Source organism: Anser cygnoides, chromosome 13, assembly GCF_040182565.1.
Source record: "Anser cygnoides isolate HZ-2024a breed goose chromosome 13, Taihu_goose_T2T_genome, whole genome shotgun sequence".
Taxonomy (NCBI): Eukaryota; Metazoa; Chordata; class Aves; order Anseriformes; family Anatidae; genus Anser; species Anser cygnoides.
The window spans coordinates 8,600,743-8,628,030 of NC_089885.1; the positions used below are offsets into that span (position 1 = coordinate 8,600,743).

The following is a 27,288-nucleotide window of genomic DNA, read 5'->3' on the forward strand; positions in this document are numbered from 1 at the left end:
CTACTTTGCAAGTGAAACATTATTCATTAACAAATCTGATTAAACTGCTAATGCAGGGAGCACTAGCACAAGTTCAGGAAGACAAATAGTCTCAGTGGTGCAGTGTTTGTGAGGAACGTTACCCGTAAATGGATTTTAACTATTTAAATTGGCTCCTGTTCAGAAACTATGAAAAGACATAATGGAGCACAGAACACTTCATTTAGCTCACTGTGCTTAATGTAAGGGAAAATATCCACAGATTAAGACTTTAGAACGGTAATACACACAATTCTGCAAAGATACCTGTGTTGTAGCCCCAATCTGGAAATTAAAAAAAAAAAAAAAGCCATACCTTTTTTTTTCTCTCCCCCAGCAGCATTTTACTGATTATTAAAGATTTGTCAGTAACTAGTATTTCTGAGCATGTGTAAGAAATTTAAGACTCATTCCTTACAGACTAAGTCATGTTCAAATCCTGGATTCCACAAGTGTACATTGTGGCTTTGCTGCAATACTGGTAAAATTGTTGTGCTTTCATCCCTTTATGAGAGTCATGATACTTTATATTGTGGAGACAAGTTATTACCAGCGAATTTTAGCTTTTATCTTTTTACTAAAGCTATATTTTTGCCATTTTGGCTGGATAAAAAGAGCAAGGAAATAAAGGCTCCCACTGACCACAAGACATCGATGGCTTTCTCTCATCACACATCCCTACTTTTCCCATTTCTCAGAAGCCTCACATCAAACCCTGTACACAGGTGACTCTGAGGTTAATCCATGCAAATAAAACAGTCTTCTCCAAGCTAATAGCTAGTCTTGCTAGATCATGCCCCTGCTAAACACAGGTCCACACTGAGACCTTTGAGAGGAACCTATTCCTTAGCAGTCAGCCAATAACCCTGGTACCTCCAGCCCCTTCATTCCCCAGAGAGCAGCTGGAGGAAGGGGCAGCAGCCCGTAGCACGGTCTGCCTTGGGAAGATCGCTGCATGTGTCTTACTGCCTCTCCTCGATCCCTATTTGTGTGGTGGTAGGTGCATGGCATTGACCTGTTGAACTGAGCTATGCCAACACAGAAAGAACACTTCAGAAATTATTTCATTGTACGACAGAGAGCTCTGATGGCTTCTGTACAATGCCAGCCCATTGATATGCAAGTTCTTATATAACCTGGAAAATGAAGAGTTTTAAACCACAGGTGTTTTTTCTTTCTTTCTTCCTTTTTTTTTTTTCCCTCCTATCATTGATCTTTTATTTCATTCCCTGGAACTCAAGACGAGTCCCAGACTAAAAGTACTGGGATCAATAAGAGTGTTGACTAAATCAGAGCTGTAAGACGTGGCCCATAAATTCTAGAACAATTCTTGGAGCTCGAGAAATATTGCCAGTCAAATCTCCCAGTGATAACGAGCTGCATGAACCAACTGTTTACAGTGGCCCAATATGAACTTTCCAATAAAAATTCAGTCTCTTTTCTTCTTATAGAAGCCTATTTCATACGTTTGAGTTTTGTTTGATGGCAGTCACAGAACCAAGCAGTTCAACATTTCTGAAACATCTAGGGAGACAGAAATCAAATGGTGCTCAAGCTAGTTAATTAAAACATTTCAGAATCTTTCACCTGCAGTGTCAAGCTGTTTTGTTAAGTGAAGAATTGAGAAACTAACTGAGCAGGTGCTGCTGCAAGCACAGATTGCCATACAAAATCACTTTATAGAAGCCTATCAGAAGTAGTCTGACTACAGGATCTAATAGGGAGGGCAGCATACACTCATTGCTTCTCATTACCTGATTGTGAAATCTTTAGTTAAAGAGCGCTCTCATTGAAATCAACAGGGATTTTCCAGAGTAAGGCTGCCGGATTGGGACCACACTGTGCCATTATGGTAGGTATCACAAAGACCAGGCTGCTTACATTATGGTTTTTCAGCGGCAGCATCTGATCTGAAGCCAGATTAATTTAATAGAGTACTTCCCGTTGATTTCATTGCAGACCAGATCAGGAGAAGAGTCACCACGTGGCTGCCTTGGGATGAAATGGTAGAAGGAAGTGTCCTTGAAGTTGTTTCACAGGTTGTATATATCTTTTTTTCCCCAGAAAGAATAATTATTTATTTAAGGAACTATTAAGTGATAGCACAGAAGGAAAAAAATCTAACCTGCAGTTGGCTTGGATAAGGTGAATAGACTCATGTTTGATATTTCAGGATATCATTTATTTATCCTTAATGGAAAAGAACGTTAGAAAGGTCAGAAGCAAACATCTGCACACTACTGCACACCTGAGCAGTACTAATGAAGTCAACGATGCTCCATCCACATACATAGAAAGACCAAGGACAGAGCTTTTGATACCTATTGTCCAAAAATCTGTTCTTCTGGAAGGTGTTTTGAGCCTTGGCTCTGGAGGACCCCCTTAAAATCACTTCCAATGTATGCAAGAGTATTTGCCTTAGTCAGCAATTTCCAGGATGGAAGCCTTAGTCTGCATGATCCCTGGGGCAAACACTGTCAGTTACCTGTTATTTATGTAGTGTTCATGTGAGGAGGCTCCAGTCCTAGCTGGAATTGTAAGCAATAGCATAAAAACAAGCAATACATAAATTACCTCAAGGCTAATGACTGGACTATTTAAACAGTCAACCCTTTTCAGATAAGCTAAGCAGAGAGAAACTGGAGAACATTCTAAAGGACTTCTCAGAAAACATTTACTTACAGAAAAGATTATCTCACTGAAACTTTCACTCCTGACGTGCCATCCCAGTTTCCTTACACTAATAAAAGTGATAACTAAGATCAAACAGTGTACCAAGGTGAAACTTGTTTTTCCCAGGCAGCTAGCCTTCTCTTGGAGGTCCATATTCTCTAGGATAGAAGTGCTACCTCTTTCCCATTGGTACAGATCTGTGTTATAGTAGGCGATTAAAAAAAAAAAAAGTTACCCCAGAAAGCACTCATTTTACATGGGGAGGAAAGAGAAAGAGAGAGAGGAGAAAAAGAAATACAGCTGAAAGATGGATGTGCAATGAAATCTTTTTCCAGCTTATCTCTGTGTTGCCATAAGTGAACCAAAAACCTAGAAAACTGCATATCTAGTCTCAGCTACACTGTCTCATATACTTTTGCAGATATAACTACAATTTACAAGTGTTATTGTGTAAGATAAAGGATTATTATTTTTTGCTTAATAATAACATGAAAAGATAGTCCTACCCCAACCCATATTCATTGCACTGCTGTTTGATACATTAGTTTCCCAGGCTCCCTAGGACACATTGCTGCCAGTTACCATCTCCCAAATGAGCACAGCAGTCAAGACGTGGCTTTGCAGATGACCTTCTTTATTTTTCAGAGGCAATCTTCCAGTTCCCCTGTGCCTCTGTTTCCCCACTTATGCCACAGTACTACAACACTGAACCAGCTGCCAGGCTTCGTTCATTCAGCTCTGGTCAGGATGTGGAAGTACTTTTATGAAGAGCGGGAGAGGCACAAATATTATTCTGATATTAGAGGTATCACTACCATTGTAAGACAACTCAGCATGAGCTTTTCTTTCCTCTCCTGAAAAGGGAAAGGATAAATATAACTGTCCTTCTGGAGGGGTTTTCCTCAGGGAGCAAACCTACACTTTCTGCACCAGAACATCTAAGCACTACTGCCTCATAAGAAAGGACCCAAAGTATTAGACGGATGAGAAGGAATAGCAGATTCAAGCCTCTGTGCACATATAATTGGGACAAAGAGACACACTAGTCAGGATTACACATGCATGCATAATAATATGTTCACCCAGCGATTACCGTGGAGAAAGCACAGCCCATCTAGATCTGTAACAGCTACTGTGCACGCACACAAAGCATTATTCTCTGCCTTATTGATGAACAGGAATGGAACAACTTTTTTAAAAAAAAAATCACTGAAGAGGACAAAAAAGCATATGCTAAGGTATGATTGACAGCCGCCATAATGGACTGTCATGTCAAAAGAACTGCCTTGCTAATTCTCTTACATAATGAGCTAGATGCTAGGCTCTCCTTGCAAGTTTGATTGTGCACCCTTCCATCAATCTTACCGACATCTTGGCATCTAAAATACAGCAAAACCACTTAACAAGGGCTCTTTAAACAGGCAAGAGGAGGGATGTCTCTGTGTATTAAATGTGATGTGGAGGTTGCTATGGTAAATTTGAGCATGTGAACATTGCAGTGCAAAATTCCACACTGGTGGCTAGAGCCTAGGCTAGCCATGCCTCCAGGTTCTTTAAGTGTACTTGGACTGCATTATCTCAAGAATGGAAAGAATATGGTTCTGGTGCCACTTTCATAGGAGGGAAAGAGAGTGCCTTTGTCTAATCCTCATTTTTTTTGTGTATGCGCAGATCCCTGGGGTGTTGATGAGGAGTATTTGAAATGGATTGTAGTATGCTCTCTCTGCAGCTTTCAGATATGGGGCTCCATCCCCCAGACTCCTTCACTAAGACTGGAAATGTATACATGCATTTCTCTTTCACTTTTTTTCCGCTTCGGCTGGTTGTCACAGTTACATAATGCTGCCAGTTGAAATCGCAGCTCAATGGCGTTGTTAGGCAACTCGGTTAGCTTTATTTATTGAATTGAAAATTGCCATATAGGTGTTGATTATCTGCCCTAGAGTCCTGATGATTATAGCTCTAACTATTGGCACTTCCTTTATTACCAGTACTCTGACTTCCCCTTTTGCTTGCTAAATTTATAATCCACAGAGCCCCTTCAGCTGTGAACTGCTCCCTCCCATGCAATTGTAGATTAATTGCCAGCTCCACCCTAGGGCCCTGTAGTGGAGGGGGATTGAACTGCACATCAGAGAGCGAAGTTTAGTGTACAAACATTTACCAGGATTTACTGTTCTCTCAGTTATTTCATGCTTTCCTTTTAGAAGAAGGTCCCCAGGAAGCCTACTTGTTCCCCAACTCCACAGTGACATTTCTTAGACTTGTTTTGTTGTTACTGCTCATTTATGATCACAAAGACACTGCAACGAGTAAAGTACTACCAGCTAACTGGTATCTCCACTGTGGCCCAGCACCTCAACAGCATATAGAAGCCACGACCATTATGCCTACTATTTTATCCAACAACTCTGCATCTGTTTATTCAGGGATAATTATTGCTTCCCTTTGTTCCATGGTTCCAGTTCTTCCTATTTCTTCTTGCTCATAGGTATCAGCTTTAAGCATCAGCTCTGTCCACGTTCCCTACTTCCATCCACCCTTTCCTTGTGGTCAGACTGCAGCGTTCCCCTCCACAAAGAATCATTTTTTGCATGCATGGTCCCATTGTTCTCACTTTGAAAAAAGAACTAACAACTCTGAGTGTGAGGATCATACTGAACAGTCAGAACTGATCAGCATTTGTGCTCAGTCAAACCAGGACTTGCCTGCCAAAGGATTTGATTTTTGCAGCCTTCCCCCAGACTTTCCTCTTCTAAACACTAGGTAGGTTATGGCTTCCAGAGCTCACGCACACTTATCACCCCTCACTAGAGGTTTCCCTGATCTCAGTAGCACCATGTTTTTGTTTACGCACATTTAGTAGGACTCTGAACTTCCTGCAACCTGGGAACATTTCCCTAAGGCACCCCAGTAGCTCCAAAGATCCTCCCCCATCTAAGCGTACCAGCTCTTTGGTAACGACACCAGACAGGCCTCATCCAGTCAACTAGCCCACGCATAAATAACTATGAAGCATCACTGCCCTTCTCAAACAGCTTGCAGTACAATACTTTTTTCACTATGGTTTCTTACCTCATATTCCTCATCTTTCAGGCTCCTCCAAGCTCAGGACCGCTCTTGCTCAGCCGTGCTCACCCCACTTCAGGCCTGCAGCCTCTCTCCAAGCAGCAGCACCCAGTCAGCCTCAAGAGCTCTCCCTCCCTGCAGGGCCCTCACTTGTTCCATATTTGCTGCAGCTGTTGCTAAATTGAATCCCTTGAATGTTCAACACGTAGAATTGCAGGGTATTTACAAACTTGTGGCTGTATCTGGTAAGTTTGTGAGGGGTACAGATGAGTATAGCAAGCGTTTTGAAAGCATGAATAGAAGAGGTCAAGTTTTCAAATCCATTTCTTTAACATAAAGCTCTGTTTGCTATTTGTTGTTTCTTGACACCTGTGGTAAACTTTCTTCAAGTGTTTCTGTATGGATTTCTCAAAGCTGTATGCTCAGTTCAGTTGTGAACACGTTCACTTCATCAGCAACTGACCATCCTCTCTGGTAACAAACTCATCCCCTGGGCTCCTGACTGCTGCTCCAGACAATCTAATACACACCAGCAGTCTTCCCTGTCCTGCTCTTATCTGTTCAACAGGGGTGAGATGTTTGCATAGGAGTGGAATTTGGGGTGGGGAGAATATTTATATGATACAAGCATGTGTCTAGGCCTTGTTCAGCTCCTGACCCTAACACAAGCTTTCTTGGTGATCTTCAATACCTCTCTTCATTCCTATATGACTCAACTTCCTAGCTGTTAAGTAACGAGGGTTAAAACCCATTTGGAATCACCAACGTGCACACATATGGGGTTGCGAGGGACCTACTGACAGGTAAATAAGCAGGAAGATGAGAAGATATTTGCTGTCACAGGTTGAAGCTGTTTTCCTACCCACCTCTCTGCAGAGAAATTGAAAACGAGAGAAGGATTGCACCTTCTCAGTTGGCCAGATCATCGCAGAGACCGATTCTCCATTTTTTTTGTTAGAGTCTCTCTCACTTCAGTTGTCATTCGGTGAATATCTTATTTATTTATATATATATATTATTATTTTTTTCACTTGTGTATCTATTCTACTTCTAGCTTTGTTATTCTGAGTTCAAAGATGTTTCCACTTCACTGTATTGTTGCTTTTGTGTTTATGAACTCCACACATCAGCAGTACGTGCCTTGTAGTGTGATATTTAATGTATTTTTACATGTAAGTTTGCTTTGTGGGACTTTCTAAATTGCTTATACTGAAGGAAATCTCAAGAGAAAAAAAAGGTTCGCGGCCATCTTGCCTTGTGTTAGCATGTAAAACCACCTCTCTACTTCCTTGCAGCTCTGTGGTTTCTTCTACAACAGTAGAGATTAACGGTAGCAGGTTATCTATTTTTTGTTTCTTGGAAAGAGAGAATCATGGCAGGGAAAGAGAAGAGAAGCCAGCGAGAATCCCCTGATCAGCCAACTCTCCCTAGATCAGATGCTCTCTGTCTGTGAACATCTGCCTTAAAAGACAGCACCTGTTCAAAAATATACCAATAATTAAGTGCTCATATGTCAAATATTGCATGGGATGCTTAAAAGTCGGTAATAATTGTTCCCTCTAAAGTAACCTGGCTATAGGTTTCAGCTGAAAATAACATTCAAAAGCCAAAGCTAGTGCATCTGCTTCTGTGGTTGGAATGACAGGACGGTGCATGTACAGCCATGAGCACATTATAACATTTGATATTTTTAATCAAATCCCATTTTAAGGTGCAATGTGTTTTACTCTGTTAAAGGTCATTTTAGTTACAGTAGCATTAAGGGTTTTCAATAAAACATTTTAAATGCCAGTTATATAACTGCTTTTAAAACATTTAACAGCCACATTGGTTACATGACCTGAGACAAAGGATATTTTCTCAGCACTTTGATATATTGTGCCTAGATTATCCTTATGGGAACGTTCAGTTCCATAATGGCCTCAGGCCATCCCATAATATGTGGTGTAGATTTTTTTTTCTTTTCACCAAAACAATAATTGCTAATGAAGCCAATGGTGATGGAAGTTCAATGACATGGCAAAGGATCGAGATTGCAGTCAATAACAGCAGCAGGCACTAGCCAGTACAAGAAGTTCATCCAGCACTATGCAAGGACAAAAAGAGGCAGCAATAAGGGACAGACACGCTGATCTGTGTGTTAGCTCTGCACTGTATGTTAAAGTAAAACAACTCAGGTAAACAGAGGTTCTTTCCTCCCTTGCATCTCCTGGAACACTGCACCATTAGAGTACAATTTATAAGAGGATATGAAATATAGAGAGGATAAGGTAAGATGTCTTGGATATAGTTTCAGGCTGTCACAGCCAGGTGTACCTGGACACATACAGAGCTGTTCCACTTCACACCTCTTCTTTAGTCTTGGTGCAAGGGGATGCTGGGAGATGAACAAGCTCCATTTGACATACATGAGACTCAAGCCAGATCTTATTTTTGAGGGTAGAAAACTACTTCCCACTGGGCACTCCATGGGACAATATCTCTACAGCAGCATTTTCAGCTGTGGCACGTCCCCTGCCAACACTCAGATTCTGGATCTCATTCCCAGACCCAGACCCAGCAACCTTGTGACTCAGAGGCGAGGCTCCACAAAGCAAATCACCGTGAGCCAGTCAACAGGACCCACTCCCCTCTGTTTCTCTCTCTCTTTTTCTCTTATCTTTTAAGCTTTTGGCTTCTTGTGGTTAAAAATGCGTATTCATGGGCGATCCTGGACTGTGTAGCACGGCAGGGGTTGGCAGGTGGTTCTTGCCATGCTTCTGGAAGTCTGCCTCATCAGACCAAAGCAAGTGGTTCTTGCCTGGCAAACTACCACTAAATGCCAAAACTGTATTTAAAACGCAAGCTTGCTTTCTGAAGTCTCCCGCCCCCCTTTTTTTTCTTTTTTTCTTTTTTTTTTCTTTTTTCCCTGTAATAAAAATAAAGTCTTTGTCCCAAGAATGAAGTAAAAATGGCATATCATGTCTTTCCTCCTGCTTTGAGCAGGAGGTACCAGATGACCTCCTGAGGACAGGTCCATCCTGAATTATTCTAAGAAAATTTGTATATTACTTAAAAACAATGTAAGCAAAAGATACAATGACAATCCTTTTTCAGAGCTCCTGGGAGTCATGTCTTTCTCAGTGATTTCAGGTTGTAATGAAATTAAGAAGTTGCTGTGTTTCAGAATAATATCTTCCACAGCCAATTTTATCATGAGCCAATGAAATAAATGTTTCCAAAGTGAACAGCTGGCATCTCTTTTCATAAAAGATTCCCTTTTAGAACACTATTTCCAAACAATATTACAGTGGCTCCATTCACATGGCTATAGTTCAGACTGTGTCAATACTTCTCTTATAAACCTTGTTTTTCAAGGGTTTATAACTTTACAGCTGAGCCATAATTAGCTGGGATTTGAGTTACAGCATAAGAGTTCAGTCTGTCTGTGAGGACATTTTTGCTAATATTAATAAAATCAGTTTTAAATTATACAAGAGTAAAGCTTAGTGCTTTAATGCATAAAAAGGATTCTTGAACATTAAACAGCTTTGATTTAAAAAAAAAAGAATTTTGGCAAGTGATTAGAATATAATCTCCATCTTTTTTGTTCTTTTAAAATAAGTAGACCCAAAAAAGTGCTTTAGAAACTCAGTCTGACAAACATACGGAAAGTTAAAAGTTGATGATCTCTCCTTAGTTTATGTTGTTACAAAGAACAGGCACAACAGTCTCATTAAAAGGCACAGAATCAACCAAGGCTCATATTCTGTGGCTTTTCTCCATTCTTACTTTAGTCTTGCTGCCATGTAAGCATAGTTTTTAGTACTCGATATCATTTTGTTTGAGTATTTTACGACAATACCAATTTGCATCCTGCCTGTGGTTTTATGGTCACTTCAGTCTGAGCTATTAGCCCGGCTTTCTGTACTCCATGTTTCCAGTGCCAGTCTTAATTACAATGCGAAACAAACACCTCCTGTTTCCCATTCCAGCCGTACTGCACTGTGCTCCACTGTGAGCCCAGCTCACCGTCTGGGCATGAGTCAGCTCTCGCTTCTGTTCCTGGAGCTCTCCTCCTGCGTCAGGATTTCATGTGAAGGAGAGCCCTGTTTGGTTCCCTAGCTGCGTACCTTAATCGCAACCTCTACTGGATGTCCCAAAAGAGCTTTCTGAAAACTCTAATGAAGTTCCATGAAATGAGGCCAAGTAATTGATGTCTTTGCACAGAAACGAATTTGTTCATAAAAACTTGCCCTTTGTATCACAGATTAAAGTGTTTGGGAAACATACATGTAAATGAAATGAGAAAATGGAAAAGATATGCTGAGGTTGGTCACCCAAAATGTCTTTTTCTAGTAGGTATGAGCTGTTACGAGAGGCATAAATATGACAGACTGGACAGCCAGTAGCTCACCGAAGCCCTAGGATGGCTCTGTTCTGGTATCTTTACTCCCCCCCTTAACCCCTCTGCAGCTCTCCTCCCCGGTGGTTTCACACCCCTACTCCTGTGACAATTTCCATGTCAGAGTACCACGACCACCCCAAAACCTAACCTTTAAGTTTCTTTAAGCTCCTCCCAACCTTTAAGTTTCTAGGTTTACCCCTCTTAAACTCTGCAACGATCATATTTTAATCATTCCTTTCATGCAGACCTTGGGCTCCTGTGCAATGTTCACCACAGAGCAGATCCGCTGGCTGCTCATTTCTAAGCCAAACCAAAGAGTCATCCAGAAGGGCAGGCACTGCATGTGACAGACTTACCTGAGACCAGCACGGTCTCATATATTGATATTGTTAAAACTGTTATTGTCATCAGGAAAAATTATGGTTCAAGAAAGCCTACGGTCTGGTTCTCTGCAGTATCACCGGTTCTGTGTCTGCCGGGCTGCTGCTGATGCCACGCTGCTCTTCTCCCTACCACCTCGCTGAGCTGGTGTCCTCCCGAAGGCTTTACAGTCTTCAGAGACCAAGGAAGGAACAGTGAGAGAATGAATACTAAGAAAACATTTCCAGTCACGTACAGGATGGATACAACCGAGGGCCTCATTCACAGACCCTCAGAGCTGACCCTCTGCATCAGTAAAATCACATCTTACTCCTTCCCCTTTCTTCCCCATGTTATCTAGGCACTGTCAGCACTTCCCTTCTTCCCTTACCAGCCAGTTCTTCATACGCCCTGAGTTTGGCAACCTAATCTTTGTTAAGCTTTAATTTTCCTAAGGCTTTTCCTAAGTAGAAAAGAGACTTTTCCTTAGTAGAAAGGAAAAGATGCCTATTTTTATCTTCGTATGTTATCTCAAACGATGCTGAACAGGGCAAAAGGCACCGAATTTCACCTCGGCATTACAACATTGTGGAAACAAACATGCATCTTGTTAGAGTGTAAACAGCAGCCACAGAGCTCCCCTTGTTATCCGCGCTGACTGATCTGTATGATAATTGCCGGCTAGGGTGACTGTATCCCTCTCAGGCCGGAGGTAACCGCATTATACAGTCAGAAGCCTCGCTGAATTCTGTGGCCATCAGCCTGCACAAAAACACGAAGTTAAAATTGTTTCTTTGAATTCAAATGGGATCAATACCTCTCAGGAGACAGATGGGGTTTTCTTTGCCGCACTGAAAAAAGAATCAGTGTCTGGAGTTCTGGCTCAAAGTACTCATTCAGCTACAGAACAACACCAGGAAAAATCAGCAGAGAGTGGGCACCTGCTCTTTTCCTTGATCAGCCCTGGATCTCAGAATTTGATGTTTTATATAAAGAGAGCTTGCTGTTGCTCTTGCATGCTGCTTCTGAAACTATACAGTCTGGCTCAGGCAAGAAGGGCATGTTTATTCTTTCTCGGAGCTTTTTCATTTTTACTTGTAGCTGAATCCTCTAGGTCAATTGTATCTGCAGGGGTGGGAGAGGAATTTAATTGCTTTTACTTCCTACCTTCATCTCAGGGTGACCAGTCCATTAATAATGCACAGGAAGCGACTAAGAAATGCATGGTAGATTAGGGATTAATTGATATTTGGAAAGATTTCAATCCACATTTGAAGGAAAAGGTTACACGCTGGAGTCCAGCTCTAGTTACTATTTGCATTTGATTATTTTATTATTTCTTACAGCCCTGCTTCTTCTGGTTTTAGATATGTTTTCCCCCTTCCTTGGCTATTTTTTGTAGAATTTCCTTGTTTATTTCTTGCTAGAGATGTCTGTCACATTTCTGACACTGCCACCCCTATCAAATAAATAAATACATTTATCTGTATTTTCCAGTAATTATGTTTTTCTCTGCACTGACACTGCTCACAGTTCCTTTATGAGCAATTTGACTTTCCAAAAGTTTATTGATTTCTGTGCTTGGAAGTTACAAGATTAATAGCTTTAGAGGCGTAAGTCCTTCAATCCTTTCACCAAATAGGAGCTCCAAGCTTGCTTCAGTGCCTGCTGATGTGCTTCAGCACGTCATTTTTAGGAAGAAACATGAGCCAGGCACTGCTCAAATCAAAAAGGCCCTAAAATACAGGAAAGAGATGGGTAATTCCAATGATGTCAGGGCAGGAAGGTAGGATTTAGTTCGTTTGAAAATGACTAGCATAACACCTCGACTAGTTTTGCCTAGATTGCCCTGTTGAGATGGAAATGACTTCAGTAACTTTTTAGCAGTTTTAAAGAGTGCAAAGCAGCTAATATTGACTCTAGTAGTCAGGAGCAAGAGCCTATGAGAAAAGAAGAGAAGAGCCAATAGAAAAAATGTATTAGATTCTTTAAAGACCTTGAAAAATTCACGCCGTCTTCTCCTGATGTGAGTTACATTAAAAATAGACTAAAGTTAGGAATATAACACAGATGGCCAGTTACAAGCACTTTGATAATGTTAGGTGAATCGGACAAAGACCTTTTGAGGACCCCTGGTGCTATGGCAGCTTTTATGATGGTATTTGCATTGAAGAGTAATGGATTCTTCTAAGCAGCTAGAGGCAGACAATTTGGAAGAGTTTCAAGCTACTAAATGCGCACCACAGAGAGACACTGACGACTGTAAAATTTGAGTGGCCACCTCAATTTAGTAGTAAAATGTCAAAGGAGAGGTAGACCTGCATTTCATATGTTGTACCATGAAGAATTTGGAATGCTGATCACGGAAATGTGTTTTAAATTATTTTCTGCTCCTAAGGAAGTAGGGCTAGACTAGTTATCAAAGAGTGAGATACAGCACGTGAGTAAAGTACAACAGTGAGGATGGCTCTCCATTGCAGTAATCGACTTGGGACTGGAGAAATTCACCTCGCCATCACTCAGAGAAAGTAAAGGTCACCTCTTAAGTGATTTTTGCTGTCCTAACAATGAGTGTTTTGCACCCCAAATGCAGTTCTGCTTTTTGTCCCCCCTGTCTGACAGCCCAAGAGGAAGGGACAGTTGCTGAAATGTAAAAGGCATCTCAGGATTATGCCCTGGAGGAATCTTTGCTCAACCTCACCGCATCGTGGTGATAACAGCTGCTGGAAATGCCACTGTGTTTCCACTGCAGGACATCTCAATCCAGGCCGCAATTTTATTCAAATATCCACTTTCCAGTAAGAATGGTAAGCAGCATATCCTATATTATAGTATTAAATTAAAAATGCATACTATTTACAACTATTGTTAGGAGCTGTTTTCAAAGCCCTTTAGTGTTTTTTACCCATAGAGTTATTTGGGGAAAATTATTCATTCTGGTTTTATAACCATGTGTTTGGTTAAGGTTACCCGAGTTGCATCTCTAAGTCTAGGAGACTTCACAAGCACTACCTGCTGATTTATCTGCTTTGACTGTTTAAATAAATGAAGAAAGAATTGTAAACTGTAGTGGTGTCACGACGGGGTAGTTATGTTTTATTTTAATTAAAATCAGGGTCCAAAAAATATTTTATTCATTGGTTATCTACCTGGGCATGCTTGGCCTACTTTTTTCAGGTACCTAGAGATTCTGCTGAAGTCTTCATTTGCTCAGTTTGCCAAATCCACAGACCTGCATTTTGTATAATGCTCAGGCTACAGACATGCCTTCAGCCAAAGGAAACTGAATTCAGTTGTCACAAGCATTTGCACAAGGCCTGTATTGCTTTTACGCAAATCTACTTTTTCTTCCTCTGCTCTGCTTTTCACAGCCTCCACGCTCTGCAGCTCGCTGTGGTCACAAGCTCCCACTGAAGCATTTGAGGAAAGAAGGCTCCGTGAAACTTCAGCTGCTATTTTACTTTCCACCTGATCTCTACAGGACCCCAGAGACGGTCACGTACAAAGCTTTGGCCCCAGTGGGTTTTCTGGCAAAGAGGAATGACCAAGAATCACAGAAGTTAGTGGAACTTGTGAAATCATTACAGCACACAGCAATACAAGTCCTTAAGCACTCATCTGGAAGGTCAGCTGAAGACAGTGGGACAAAGACAGTAAAGAAGGCCAATCTCTGTTCCTAACTGCCAATATATTCAGATATATGTACCAAGCAGTGAAGGAAAACAGAACGAAGGAATTTGGATGAACTGGCTAGAAAAGAGAAGTAGGGCAACTACCCTTTCCTTCCTAATCATAATGTTTTAGTACAACAGAATAAAATGGCATATAAAAAGGTAATGTGCATTTTCTTCAAGGACTTGTTGAAAATATAATACGGTATCTTTGTAATTTACCGGTAATGTGTACACAATGTAAAAGATCAGGAGCAGAGAGTACTATCACTATATTTAGAGATAATGGTGCTTTTATTTCATAGGCTTGATATAAACTTTGATTACATAGCATTTCTTTAATTTGCTGCTATTCAAGAAAACCCTTAGAGCACTGCAGCGAGCAATGCCTCTCTTTTACATTTGCATTTTTTAATTTGCATTTTTTAATTTCCCAGACTACAGCTCCACACCTACACAGGCTTCCCCTGTGGGAGGGAAGAGAATATTTTTCAGTATGAATGATACTGTTTCTCTTCTCAAATAGCTGTAGTTATTAATTCCAGAGATTTACAAAAATCGCTTTGCTACCGTATCACTTAAGTGTGGAGCTTTTTTCTAGCTGACATCAGATGCCAATCTGTTGCTCCACCGGTACCCATTTTAAATAGGGTAGCCAAGCAAGAAGTTCAGCCTGCTCCGACTAGGAGCTGTTGCATTCCCTGCATACCCCAAAGTGCCACTGAGCTCCGGAAGGGCCTGGTGCTTTTAGAGGAAGAGCCACTGTGTCCCTAACACATCCAACTCCCCATGGCACCCTAATGACAGGAATCTAGACCGGCACAAGGACACAGGCTCCTGCACAGGCAAGGGTTTAGGGGCCTGAATGCCAGCGAATGCGGGCTTTGCAGGCAGAGTCTGTGCCTACGTCTTTAGGTCTTTACAATTTCTGTATCTAACTCTTTGCTCTTAAAAGCCTGAGACGCTAAATTTGAGACATGACATAAACAGGGAAGGTAACAAGTAAAATTAGTCCAGGAAGAGAGACGGCAGCAGTAGGAACATGGTTTCGTTCAGGGATTTTAGCCAAGTGCTAATGCCTGTCCACGGGGGAGTGACTGTCTCCAGAATGACTCCACCCAGAGGCTGAGCTGACAAAATGAGTCGTTGATTTGACTTTCTCTATCCAGGACCTTGCAAAAGAAAATTTACAAGCACAGTATGTCTTCCCAAGACTGAACGTTTGCTCACATAATAATGTTAAAAAAAAAAAAAAAAAAAAAAGGAAAGCAGAACTTGGAAGATTTTATATAACAGCACCATCTCATGACACCTGCCATAACAATATTTTATTTGTCAGTCTTTTCTCATCCTTAGTCTCTTGAAGCTTGACTAGGTTACTGCATCAAAGGGAAGGAGTAATAGTATCATTTCAGATAAAAGAAAAAAGAGAAGTGTGCTGTATACAATCTGCCCATCATCTCACTTCACAGTTACATTAACCAAACAGCCAACATACCTGTGAAAAACACACAGCCATATAATACAGCAATCCATGTAAACTAGAGCTTCTTCTCAGGTATGGTAAAAATGCTTCATTCTTACATGCTATAGTTCAAAATGATTTATATAGATTAATTAATGTAACATACTTTATGCACATCAACTCACTAAGGCAGAGAAAGATTAAATGAATGGCAAAACACAAAATTTAAGAGACACAGGAAGTGGCTGAGCCATAAACACCACGGAACTCCTGGATTCCAGAATTAAGAGAAAAAGACCTAATGCAACTATTTTCTTTCCCTTTCTTAATGTACGCATTTCAGACAGCAAGTTCTGCTGTGCCCAGCACTGAGCACATCGTCGGCTCTTTGCAAGTACTGAGCTGAATAAATGATGTTAACTGTAATCCCACTCCCTTGTCCTAAACCACTAAATCTATCGGAATTCTAAACCTTCATATTTAACTGACTTTGGTAAAGATAACTCTGAAAGCATGTTAAGCTGTGCTATCTCAGCACTACTAATTAATATGTAATAATAATAATAATCATGACTAATAATGCTGCTGTAATAAGGATTTAATCCTACAGATCATTTTTATGAAAGCACTTTGATAATAATGATTATTTATTCTTACAGTGCATTTTTCATGCTAGCAACTTCAAGTACCGTGATGATTAATAAAGCTAAGGAAATTGAGAGATATATAAAATAGCAAGCTTATGAGACTGCCAATGTGCCAATCTTATTAAATAAACATTAACAAAAAATAGAGCTGTAAAGGAGATTCTCTTGGGAGACGGAAAACAAAACCAACAAAAACCAAAACAACAACAACCACCAAACCAAACCAACCCCCTCGAGGCTATGTCAGCAGGATTGAATTGACCTGTGTATCAATGTCATTTCTTTTGTCACTCTAGCAAACAAAATAAAATAATAAATAGCACTTAGTGAACTGTGGACTGGGCTGTCAGCTGGTGTAAATGGGTGCGTTGGCATTAATCTAAAGCAGCTGTGCATCTGGCCCTGCATTTTCAAAGGGCTGCAAAAACATAAGAAAATACCTAATATGTCTTGTCCGTGATGACTTTAATGCAGAGCAGAAGAAGGTTACTTACTGTCAATGTTCACACACTCGAGCGATGGCTGATATATGTATCTGAGCTACTTAGCTGGATTAGGCATACTGAGATGTGCTAGGGCGTTTTTGTCTGCCCTGACTATGATTTAAGTTCAGTAGAGATGCCTCTTGCCTTCTTCCTCTCGTCTTCCCACTGCTGCAGGCTAAACCAAAGGCTTTGCTATGACCCAAGTTAGATTCCCACAGAAACTCATAGTGGGCCAATAGAAAGAATTCACCTGATTCAAAAAAAATCCCCTGTAGGGATCCGTTTAGCCTGCAAAGCATTACATGGGCAGCATTTTGCCAAAATAGCTTAGAAAGGAAATTACCTGGGCTGGCACAATTTCTAGCAGCAAAGGAAATCTTTTGCAGGATGGCTTAGGCAATTAGAGAAGTCTCATCAGCGACACAGGCAGCAGAGTAGTTTTTAGACTCTGAACTTCATGCTTGTCAAGATTTTGCTAGCTTGACTTTCTTGACAGAGCCTTGGTAGGAGAGACCAACCTTAAGAGAAGTTTCAACAGGAAAGACCACCCATAGAAGCAGAAATTACTGTGGTGGTAGCAACTTTCTGCAAAATGCAACTTTCTTAAAAATGTCCCCTGACTATCTGCCAGATCATTGATGTGAAAGCAGAAATAAAGGGATTAGGGGACAGACAAAAGATGAGAGAAGTCCCTGACTAGAGGTTTACTCTGACATCATGTATACATGGAAAACATCCACAGGGACTTGCTCCACAGTGATGTCCACATGCTGGCATCAGGGAAGCAGAGAAGGGAGCCCTGGTTTAGTAAGGAGTTACATGCTGGTATCCAAACCCCACGTATGAGGGAGAGGAAAACAAGTTTGTGGAAGAAGAGCTGAAGGAACTTATTGCAGGGGAATTCTGCAGTTCTTTTTCCTCCACTTCTTCCTCTTTATAATCATATTTAGTTAGGCAATTTGGGAAATGATTGCACAGAGAAAGATAGAAAAGAGACTCCAGGTAAACAGCCACCCTCTGATAAAACACAGGCCCAGCCCACGGCCAGGGAGACGACACGATGGTAAGAAATAGCTGGCGCGTTTTGAATACCTACTATGTAAACACTGTCTGAGGTTCATGCAAGTAGCGAATGGAACCAACCATCTCTTTGTGAAGGGGATGAACAATATTTCATTCCACATAAATATCAAGAGTAGCCTCCAGCAACAGAAATCAAATCCTAATAGGAAGAGATCTTAGCAGATCTAATACAGGCTTTCGACACCACTGGTCGATCCTTCTTTAAACTAATTTGTGAAGAAAGAGAACAAAGGGCTGGATGTTTCTCTGCAGACAGTCATATTTTCTAAGTCAAGAATAAATTATGTTGAATGAGAATACAAAGTCATAAGATATAATCAGGCTATTAGGTGGGTAAGAACTGTGTGGAAGATACAGCACTCCACGACAAATTGCTAGTGTAACGTATGATAAGTGGAGACAACAGAAATCAGTGGAAAAATTTGGCATGCAGTGATTTCCTTCCCTAGGCCTCCTGCAATTTGCGGAGCTCTGCAGAATTTCTTGGGCTGCTTGGTCAGCTTTCTCTTCTGCAGAAATATACTTGGGTTTCAATGCTAACTATCAAAGCTACAGACGGAGGGTAGTTTTAAAAGGTTGATTTGCAAAAATATTTATAAATTCTGTAGCTTTCTATTTTTAGGTGTTCAATTTAAGGCTTCTGGTGGCTGCAGGCATCTGTCTTGTCTGAGATTTCTCCGTGGTGCTAACAGAAGTGAAGCTGAACTGAACACTTGGATTCTTCATGAAGTGGGAACTGGAGCTTCGAGTCTAGAGAAAATAGAATCCAGAGGAGAATCATAAACACACAAGTTTTCTTTGCACATAGATGTTCCTATTGGAATTATCAAATAAATCTTGAAATAATCACATGGGCCAATCTGTGTGGCAATGGAAATAAATAGCTCTTTTGTGAGGGATTTCCAGGGCAATGAAGATAGGGCCTGTCTGTAGCCGGTAAGAACTCACAGGACACGCTCATTGGACTCAGTCGTTGCTGTTCAGGCTGATGGGATCTTCTGAGATTTACATTCCCTTTCACTTTGCCTGTGCTTCAACCATATACAGCTTAGTATTTGTGCTTAACCACATATGTACTTGCGTAATTGTCCCCTGCTCAGCCTGTCAATGCATTCTCCCCCCTCATCTCCTCTGCATTTCGATACATAGCAGAACATCATCCAAAGTAAAATTCGTGCTATCAAAGGCACATTTGCTCAGCATTTGTGTTAAGAGACCAAAGGCGCAGACTTAAAGGGGAAACTCTTTCCTTGAAGGACTACCCCCGAAAACATTTTCACAGAGGCTGGAGAGTATATCATCCACAGAGCACAGATCGTAGAGGACTTCTCCTGGAGTCTCACCAACACCATATTTGAACAACAGACTGAATCCAAAAGAGGGAAAAACACCCTGCATGCATGTCAGTGGGATGATCAGCATGCAACATGTGAGATGTATGTGGTGTGCTTGTTATGAAAGTTTTGATAGCTTGGAGAAGGCTTCAGAAGAGCAGAGTCTAAAAATGGGACCATTTAGGCTGTGAAGAACAGGAGACGCTGGGAAGTTCTGGGGTACATGGAGAGGATATTAAAGAGTAGCAACTAGCTAGGCTTTTAGGCAATCACCTTGCTTACAGGGAAACCAGGTATGAGAAAATCAGATTGCTCACGCAAGTCTTTTAGTCATCTCAGAAAAAATAAAGCAGTTGCCCAAATTACAGTTACAGTTTGTAAATGCTAGCAGTGCCCAAAGGATCAGTGAATGAATTTTCAGCAGCAACAGGTATACCCTGAGCAAAAATGCCAGCAGAGACCTAATTCGTGGGCTAGAACCTGGGATCTATAAAGAAGGGACACAAAGGCTGCAAGGGTGTAAACTCAGACCTGTTTCGTGTGGGGAGCAGCAAGCTTCTGCCACCAGCAAGGTGCAGAGCGGCCCAGGATGGCATCAAGACAAAATGAAGCACAAGAGTGAGCTGAGAAAAAAGGGGAGAGCAGGTTCCTGTCTTGGATCCAACCATGTGGTTAATGACATGGTTGATTCTGATCAATTTGACTTGCCTGCTGCAGCTTCTGTTAAACAGAAAATCCATCACAGGAAACAAAATATCATTGTTTGTTTTTAAGGTTTCCATTTTTCCTTTTCTATCAGGTTCAAAACAATACTTTGTTCATAAAAGTCAACATAGCATACTTGAAAGCACTAAAAAGTGAGCTGTTTGTTTATCCTCAGGGCAGGTGCTCTGTAGATTATCACAGTCAAGCTTTGTTGTTTTGCATTACAAAGTCTCCAACCTTGACCTAAGAGGACAACTCTTCCTATTTCCCCCTCAGCTCCAAGATAAAAAAGAAAAGAAAAAAAAAATAAAAAAGAAGACAGAATCATTCTTATCATTCTTTATTCTAAGCCGGCGCTTTGTCTTGCTTTAGCAAAGCCTTTGCTGTACAGACTCATATACAAGTTTTCAGGTTCCCTCTACTTGGCTGTTAATGCTGAAGCTAGTCGGGGCTGAAATGGCTGCCTTAGACTGGTTAGAAAATTACAAGCATAGACTCTTGGGGAATTCAGCAGCGTTAATTGCATGACTTGGGAATCCTCTGGGGAAACCTTCCAGGTGACATGTAAGGAATTAGACACACATATATCTCACTTTAATATGAAGGGAAGCTGAGTGCTCATCTCCCCGCACAATCTGTTGACAACTTCACCCTTACACTGAATGATGACACACAGGTGGAATTATCTTCTTCCATTAAGGATCTTTAGAAAAACATATATAACAGCAAAAGCTTGCAAAAGGTCTCCTCCCAGACAGATATTGTAAAAATCCTAAATTCTGGAGTTATTTCAAATGAATACATCTCTAAAAAATACAAAACGTTTTTTATTCCTTGGTGTGTGGGGAAAAGTAGTACAGTGAATTACTGCTGCAGTCATCTGCCCTGGTGTGAGCTGGGATACAAGGGAAAAAATGCACACTGCAGCTCCAAACGGGAGGTGCAAAGGTGACTTTCGAAATCCCCTGATCCCAAGTTAATTGCTAGACAGTCCCCAAGCATAAGTTAGAGCAGCCTTCAGCATCCGCATCTAAACATGCCTTTTGTTCCCATCCTAAGCCCATCAGGAACCATGCCCCTATACCACAGGAGTATTGTCTGGAAACAGAATTAATAGGTTCCGGAGCCACTTGCTTCATCAGCCTGCAGAATGCCTTATTTAACTCCTTGCATAACTTCAGCACCGGTATTTTGACCACCTGTGAGAACGTGAGAGCATACTGCACTGCCCAGTTCTTCATAACCTAACAACACTCCTACAAGGGCTAGTAAAAAATTTTTTCTATCAACGACTGGCTCTTATGATATCCAAATCTGTGAAAGTTTCTGCTTTTTTTTTTTTTTTTTTTTTTTTTTTAATGTTTCTCTGCAGAAATTGGAAAGTCTTAACCTTCATTAATATCTGGAGGTGGTCTGTAGACCTCCAACAGTATCCAGTGATCTTGGAAAAGTGTTCTTGTGCCCAGACAGGCATTGACTTGAAACTTCTGTTTGTTGAATGGCCAAAGGACAGATATAGCCCAGATGCTACCATGGGTGTTTATCTTGACTACCTGCTTCGATAGGCATAGATACTTGGCATCAAGTTAATTTTGTTAAAATTAGTACCAAGGAAATTTGATATTTATAAAAATATAAATATATATAATATATATAAAATATATATATAATATATATATATTTATATAATATATAAATATATAAATTTATAAAAAGCATTTTTTCTTATAAATGCTGCAATGTAATTATCAATACATAGGGCTATCATATTTACACACAACATTCACACATAAGCAAGTAAGGGAAATATCTACTTACAACTCCTCATGAAAGACAAAATTATCTCCCTGCTTTTCCTGCAGTGTCAGAGTGGCGGAGGGTTACTTTTCTGGAGAACAAAAATAAACTACAGACAGGAGTGATGGGTTGGATCCTGAGCACATGAGGCCACAGCCTGCAGGAATCAGCACATTGGTGTAAAAATGATATAGGGCTAAACTAGTCTGCAATACATCTTGTTCTAAAACAAGACTTTTTTTTGAGCCTTGGATTCTCAAAGGAGTCAAAGACAGTTGGAAACTCTACTCCTAGAATATATGGAAATTATATGTTTCATACTTGTAGGTTCCTTTGAAAAAAACTGTGTTTTGCCCTAGTTGCAATTAAAAAAACAAACAAACAAACAAAAACAAACAAAAGCCAAACAACAACAAAAAAAACCACCCAAAACTCTCTCAGTTTACACGTTGGCTAATCCATGTCCTTCTCCAGAAGGAATGAGATTGCAACTGCAGAATCAGGTTGTTGGCAGCTGGTTACCGGTGTGCTCAATATTTAAACCCAGATATTAGAAGTGAAAAAGAGAAACTGTGTCAAGGAAATCTCCATCAAAGGTACCCTGTAACTTAAGATCAGAGGCCCCAAGCATGTTACTTTTGAATTCTTGCAGGGTTACAGGCCTCCAAAATAAATCAGCTCTACCAATTGTGAAACACCCTAGAGCATATATTGGAAACATTCACTATCTTTTAAAGTGACAGATTAAAATCTCTAGGAACAAAGTTTTGCTCCTTTTGTTAAGCAATCCCACTCAGGCTTGCAGTGAAGGATTTGGGTATTCTTCTGAAAACCTTCCAGCAAACCACACCAGCCTACTTCAGGCTCATTCTGATCTTACTTGTACCAGCAAAAATAAATGTAACTAGACTGCATCAGAGATACTTTGGTGCATATCCAAAATTAGGCTCCAGCTGCAGACCTGTGTATTTTTATGCTCAGAAATCCTAAGTTTGGCATGCAGCAGAGCTCTGCTGGCGGGGCCCAGGGAATGCTGGCCCTGAGGTACTGTAACTCAGCCCCCGTCCGATCTCTGCTGACTCTTCCACCGATACACCCAATGTTTTGTCTCGGACGCTATCAGCGTGCCAAGGCAGCATCAGCAATACAACAAAGGCAACTGTAATAACGTCTCACTGAGCCCTTTACAGGGTGATAGGAGACACCTGCCTCCAGAAAAACCCGCAATCTGTTTAGACAGAGCCGCCTCTTCGTGTGGTCAAGTGACAGGCCTTCCCGGCCACGGCCAGCGCCTGAGAACGGCTGGGCTGGGCCCATTCCCAGACACTGCTTGAAAGAAGAACTTATTTCTCGTGCTTTCTGCAGAAAACACCTACGAAAAACCCTCAGTCACCGTGGTGGCCCCAGGCTCCGTGGTTACCTCAGAGCTGTGCCTGGCACAGTGGTGTGGGCACGGGCTCCACCTGGGCCAGCAAACGCGGCCTGTGTCTGTGGTGCGGGCCCAGCACCAGGCTGTGAGGGAGTGGAAGAACTGCAAAAGGAAGGAATCTGGGGGAAATTATTCTTCGGTGTGACTTCAGTTAAAAGGATATGTTTCTCATAATGGGCAAATGTTAACTTCAAGAACAGGAGTGGGAGACACCATAATTATTTCTTTCTGAGTTTGTAAGCGGTATCACACAACCACTCCAGGAAGTACAAATGACTGCCTTATTTGTAATGAACTAACCTTGAAACCTAATTAAATTAAAAACAAAATAATAAAAATGTATTTAATTATGCAATAGCACTACAAAAAATATTTAGCTAATGTGCCTGCTCGTAAATTCCTTATAGTCACCCTCCCCATGTGAAATAAAGCACGACCGGGTTCTTCGCTGACTGAGTACATGACATGTTGTATGACACATTTACAACCCCAAAACCGGTTAGATTTGCAGTACAACACAACAGACAGAAAACTGGGAGGATGGACAAGACATTATGGGATACACTGAATTTTGTATCAGAAGAAATAATATGGTGGCCCCTGCTCTGACTACATTATTCATTTTCATATTTAATTCATAAAAAACTTCTTCTAATTTCCACGAGGTTTCCAGCCTTTTGCAAAATATGGCCCCAGAATCCTGACATCTTCCTGCACAATTCTGGTTGAGCTTGGTAGGTAGAAGAAAAAAGCCTAATCTTAAAGATAAAGCCCAAAGCCCTGATTACATATTATCTTTAACGTTTAAGTACATTGTAAACAAGTTAAAAATTTTAAACAGCAGCTTTGAGAAAGGAAACGGGTGTATTTTTCTTCAAACATCTTTTGAGAAGGGCCAGATTCTGATCGATATGTAACACTAATGTAAATCAGAAGCAATTTCCCTGAAGTTAATAGAGATCACATTCCAGGCTCCTGAGCTTTTGCACACTGAATTTAACTATCTGTCATGCCTGCGAGGTTACAGCACGACCTGAAAGAAGGTATGGTGTAAGATCAATGTTAAGGAAAGAGTTTCATTTAAAAGACCATCTTTTCCCATCAGACATGATAGGAGATTTATTATTCCAATATTATTGTTGAAACTAGAAGAGAGAGAAAAAATAAACAGGAACATATATTTTCATTTTATGACTGCGAACAACATTTCATACTGTAAACATATCTCGGTCTATAACATTTACCCAGTAAAAAAAATAATTTCAATACAGTCCTTATTGCTAGCTCGGCAGAGCCTCCCCAGAACATTGTGTTAATGATTAATATGAAGTCAGTGGAATTCCACAGTTGCTGAGAGTCTAGTGCCCAAGAATGAACTGCATTGCTAAATCAGCAAAGACAGTTGTCAAGGTAACCTCTATGTAATCTATTTAACTGGCTCCCAAAACACCAATCAAGGTCAGATAACGCACTCAAGCACCATATGAACACACTCATACGGCATAAAGCTTTGTATCAAGACAGCAGGGAGGAAAAAACCTCATTAGGAAGTAGGGGGAAAAAAATAAATTCAGTTTTGAGAAGTGTTAATTGGGATTGCAGTTAGCTTTGTGGGGAAAGTATGCCACTCGTCTGACTATGTTTTATCTGTGGTAGAAGTAATTTCACTCCAGTTCAGTTTGAATGGAAATATCCTTCTACCAGTGCTTAAAAAAACAAAACCCCAAAAAGTAAAAACAGCCACCGATAAATTATTCATTTCATTTATTGTTTTATTAATGCCTAGACTGGTACCTACACTCTGAAACACAGTTCTCGTTTTGTTTTGCTCTGCAATAGGTTTTCATGTTACTTCAGAACAAACGATGCCAGCAGCATCTCGGGGCTGGTAATGCGGCTCCCCACACGAGCACAGTTCCACAGGTCCCGCTCCCCTGCTGCCTCGCCCCTCCCATGGAAGCTTTCCATCCTCCAGAGTGGCTTCTGGAAAGGAGAGTGTCTGCTTGGACTTACAATTGATGGGTAGCTTGAATTTGAAGTCGTATTGCAAATATTATTTACTTTCTCTGCATTCACATCTCTACAGCGGTAACAAGGGCTGGCAAGAGTCACTGGGGTCTGAACTGATTTTTATTCCAACAATTGCTGTGCATACAAATCAACATCCTTTGCCTGATATTTACTGCTTTGCTCATCTTGGAAGCAAAGAAGAGCAAGCATTATGAGAATTAAAAAGGTTGCCTGTTTCCCTTGGAGCCTCTGTACCTTTGTCCTCTCCCGGAAAGCTACAGTACTTTGCAACTTCTTACAGCCTCTGCTCCTCAATGAATCGCAACAAATATCCCTGTGCTGCTCACAGTGAAAGTACATACCAAGGGAGCTATTTCCTTCCGTCAGTTATACAATGTCAGTGTCATGGAGCTGTGCTAAATCAGGACCCTGCTCCTGTTCCACAAAGATGCCTAAAGGTCCTGCCAGAGAGAGGGAGAGCTAAAAATAGCAGACCCAAAACTGCAAAAGGCAATCACTGTAAAGACCATATAAACATCTGCGTGTTCAGACAATATTTTTGGCCAGTGCCTTCCACAGCAAAAAATCAGAACTCTACTTTAAATGCAGAATGGCTGCGTACATCAGACTTCAATGAAATCCTGAGAGCTGAGGTTCACTAGCAACTCCGGTCAGGCTCTAGACGTAGCATTTCTCAGGATTTCCTCCTTTCTAGCACTGTGTGAGATCCGTATGCCTGTCTGGGATCCGTGCAGGATCCAAGGGCTATAAAACCCTGTACCAGTTTAGGAAACAAGGAAGACAACTGCACATTCTAGTCATCCCCATGTGGGAGGGTGCGATGGTGCCACAAGCTGCTGCTTATCATGTTGCTGCTGAAAGCAGCTGTGCAGGCAGAACCCCACAGCCTTCAGAGAATCACCCCAAGGACTCCTCTGGACCCACCAAAGCCTGAAATAAGGAAGCTGCTAAGGTGCCTCCAACCTACTTGAGAAAGCCAGCCTTCAGGAGAGGACAAACTGCACGCCTTGGAGGTGCAGCACAGGACCTCACCTTCCAGCTGCAGGGCAGATGTGCTCCATGCTGCACCCACACACGCTGCATGTCAGGGCTGTGTTCCAACACAGTTCCTGTCTCAGGGAAGCAAGACCGTGGGCTGGGTAGGACCTAAATCTCATCCAGATGTGGAGTTAAGAGAGACACGGAGTGAGCAATTCAATACGAATGGCTTAAAGGTCCAAACGTTATCCATCACATTTTTCTATAAAATAACCATCACTGTAAAACCTGAACGCATTTGCAATATTCAGAAACTGATCTCCACCACAGACCTCTTAGGTACAAAAAGCTGAGGGCTCCATTTTGAGCTGAAGAAACTGAAGAGCGGGCAGGGTAAGTGACTTGCTCAGGGTCAAGCAGGATGCAGGTGGCAGAGGCAGAGACGTATACCTGAACGCCCCAAAACCCAGCCTAGCTGAAGCACTGAGGTCTCTGTCCTTAATGGAGCCACTTGAGAGCTCTGAGCACCCACAACACCTATTGATTTCAGATTTCTCCCAGAGGTAAGAGCACTCAGCACTTGTCAGGTGTGTTAGCATAAAAAGAAGGTGCTCGTGTATCTTTTCAAGCCCTAGAGACTGTCTGCTTTCAACAAGAAATTAGCAGTTTGTCTCTGGGTTTTGACATGCCAGACAGAGGGGAGGACTGACAGCTAATGAAGCTCTGAGACAATTACAGTAACTCTCCCATGATGAACTGATCCACCCCTGCATCATTGGGTGCCAGAATAATGAAAGTTGGACTATCTGTAGCATATCTCCTTTTGTTCTACTACAAACACTGATCTGACAGTGCAAATAAAGAGTATGAAAATGGAAGGAAGGCTCATTTCAAGAGACAGTATGCCAGAAGATGCTGGATGCAGTCAATCAACATAAGAGTCTGTTTCTTGTCCCAGCAAGTATGTGATAAGCCAGGTTTCGAACCAAACAGGACTGTAAATACAAATATTTATTGCAGTGTTTGAACTAACCTGGTATTTCAGATCTCAGAAGGTGCTTATGGCTTCTAAATGTCTTTCAATGTGGACGTAGGTTACTTCTGAGATAATTTGATTACCTGAACAGAATCAATTTAATCTCAATTCATAATTAAA

The 27,288-nt window shown here is 41.2% G+C and overlaps 1 protein-coding gene and 1 long non-coding RNA gene across 2 annotated transcripts in view; one reads left to right on the forward strand and one right to left on the reverse strand.

Annotated features, from left to right (window-relative positions):
• Positions 1 to 27,288, reverse strand: part of MAMLD1 (mastermind like domain containing 1) — a 256,950-nt gene that overhangs the window by 108,802 nt on the left and 120,860 nt on the right. The gene's annotated exons all lie outside the window — the stretch shown is intronic.
• LOC106037767 (uncharacterized) lies at positions 1,491 to 6,180 on the forward strand. The gene is made up of 3 exons (XR_001208236.3): positions 1,491 to 1,870; positions 1,978 to 2,057; positions 5,788 to 6,180. It is a non-coding gene; the product is annotated as an uncharacterized lncRNA (long non-coding RNA).